The sequence below is a fragment of the Molothrus ater genome, chromosome 11 (genome assembly GCF_012460135.2).
Source record: "Molothrus ater isolate BHLD 08-10-18 breed brown headed cowbird chromosome 11, BPBGC_Mater_1.1, whole genome shotgun sequence".
Lineage (NCBI taxonomy): Eukaryota > Metazoa > Chordata > Aves > Passeriformes > Icteridae > Molothrus > Molothrus ater.
This window is the reverse complement of record NC_050488.2, coordinates 5,049,852-5,052,589: the sequence shown is the minus strand read 5'-3', so window position 1 is coordinate 5,052,589 and position 2,738 is coordinate 5,049,852.

Sequence of the window (2,738 nt, the reverse complement as noted above, 5' to 3'; positions counted from 1 at the left end):
TTCTGGGTGTTAGCAGTGTCTGTATATGAAACAGAGCATTCTACACAGCCTGCTTCTGCAGGAGGCCTTAAAAGCTGGGTAGTCCATGAGCTGATGGGGGTGTTAAACAGCATCATGCTGCATTCTTTAGAGGGTGGGCTGGTTCCCTGCAGCAGACAGGTGCTAGGTGGCCCTCTAAGAGTGCCAGTGGCTGGGCTGAAGAAGGCAGGGTGCTTTTTCTTGGAAACATCAGCCAATCCCTTGTCCAAGCCCTGAGCAGAACAAATCCCTTGCAAGACAGACTAGTGGTCTAATCCAGTTGGACAAGTGTTAAATTCCTATACTTACCACTAAAACACTTGCATTTCTATGTATTTGCATTGCCTACTGGTTATATAGCTTGGAAAATCACATAGTGCTGCTGACCTTTTCATAAAAGGAAAAATTGCTGTTCTCCCAGGAGGCTGGATGTTCCTGTCAGACTCGCATCCAAGGGAATGTGCTGCTGTAGTACAATGTGTTCCTGGTGCTTTACACACATTGGCCTGGGCTCCTTTTGGTACAGAAGCACTGCAAAGCTCTTTGGAGGTTTCAAGGAGCCTGGCTGTGGAGCCCTGGGCCGTGTGGGTGTTGCCTGAGGGCAGGAGGCCGAGCTGGCACTGGCAGAGCCCCAGGCACGAGAGCTGCTCCCTGGAGCCACAGAGGCCGAGGCTTCACTCAGCATTCTGCACCATCCAGTATCTAACATGCACTGAATTTGCTGGCAATTAACTGGGTCCTGGGAACTGTATCAAAATGGTGATTTGATTCCTGAGGTGATGCTGTCAGAGGGGGGCTTTGTGTGCTTTCAGGACCCTGAGGAGCGTGGTTGTGTTTGTGCTCACATCTGTCTTTTGGGAGCTGCCGGGTGTGCGGTGTCTGCTGGGGTGACACTGCCCTTCCCCGAGGAGGAGCTGCTTTGGCAGAGCCCTGCAGGTGGAGCTGCGGTCCCAGTTTAGCTGTGTCCATGCTGGAGACACTCCTGCCTCAGCCTTCCCACTTCGGGCAAGGTGCAGGCCCAGGGACAGCCAGAGCTGGGGTCAGCAGATTGTAGGTGCAGCTGCAAATGGAGCTGTTCCTGCGCTGGGGAAACAGAACTTCCACAATGGGCTTGTGAGGCTGGAAGGGGACTCAGCTGAGATAGAGTGGGGTTGTACCTCCTGCTGTGAATGTGAGGCCAAATCTAGGGCTGGAGATCAGAGATAGATCCCGTTCTTCTTCTGGTGTAATGTCCATGTCAGCACCCCAAAGTGCAAGCACTGACCGTGCTCTCAGTCTCCACCTGAGATATGGGGGGAAAGGGACTTTACAGGGACCTTAGAGACAAACATTTATAATCACAGTGTTCTCTGCTGAGCCTGTGCTCTTGTAGGGCTGAGACTGCTTTCTATGGGAGGAGCTGGCAGACACAGAGGGACAGATTAGGGTGACACAGGGCATCTCTGGGATCCCACATGACTCTGTGTGTGTGGATTACTGGCCAGCACTCAATTCCTCAGTGTAGGGCCATAGATCAAGATGGCTTGGAAGGGAACTTGACTGTCATCTAGCCCAATTTCCCCATCCAAGTAAGCATCAACTTGCCTTACATCATTCCTGACAAATGTTTGCCCAGCCTGACCCAGAGGCTCCCATTGCTGCTGAGGACTTTAGCACGCAATCTGTCCTGATGCTTTGTGGTTCTGTCTGCTAGAAAGTTTTCTCTTGTCATGGCAGCTCTGCTGTGACTAAAGCTGAACACTTCTGAGCACTTCTGAGGTGGAGAACAGCTGTCTCTCTCCTTAGAGCACTTTCCATGTGGTAGTCTGTTCCCATATTTCCTCACAGTCTTCATTTCTGGGACAAAGAACTCCAGCACTTCTTTCTGTAGGTGATTTGCACATCCTTTCTTGTGAAATGTAAGGGGGACCATGTATGCTTCAGACTTGTTAGAGGTAATACTTGTGCCTCTGCTGAGTGGGATAATAAAGGTGCTAGAGCTCACCCTGTTATAGAGCAGTTATTTCCCAAGTGAAGACCATGCCAAAACTTGAATTGAGGTTTTTTTTTTTTTGTCTGGGAAAGTTACCAAAAAGTGAATTTAAATTTTAATAAACTACAATCCTGATGAACAAATAAGAAGGTTTCTCTCTCACACTCAAGAAGATAATGAGGTACCAAGAGAGATTTAATCCAGTTTCCAGGCTATTTCCTCTTCCATAGATGTTTTGAGATGCTTTGAGTTCAATATCAGAAGTTTCAGATGTTGTTCTGTGGAGGATCATGTTACAGTCCTTCTCTGTTTCTTTTCCTTGGCAACTGCTGGCCAATCTCAGTGTGGTCCATCCAGTCTCTGGTGAGCACAAGGGCACTTTTATGAAATTCATCTCATCTGCTGCTTGGTGACAGGACCCTGCTGCAGTGTGATAAACCAGATTGGCTGTGCTGCTTTCCCCTGCAAACCCAGAGGTTGTGAGAGTAAGCAGAGCACCAGCAGTCACTTCTCTGCAGCAAGTGCCTCTCTGAGCACAATGAGGGGCTGCTGCAGAGAAGGTGCATCCTGTGCACAGCAGCCACTGCTGCTCTGACGGTGCTCGAGTGTCAGATGTGCTGTGCTGCAGACAGGTGCAGAGAAGTGCTGCCACATATTGTGGTCTCTGTGGTTTGTCTCCTTAGTGTGGCTGATGTCAGAACTGTAGCTTTAAGTGGTAGCTTCTAGCTCTTCTAGCTCTAGAGATCTG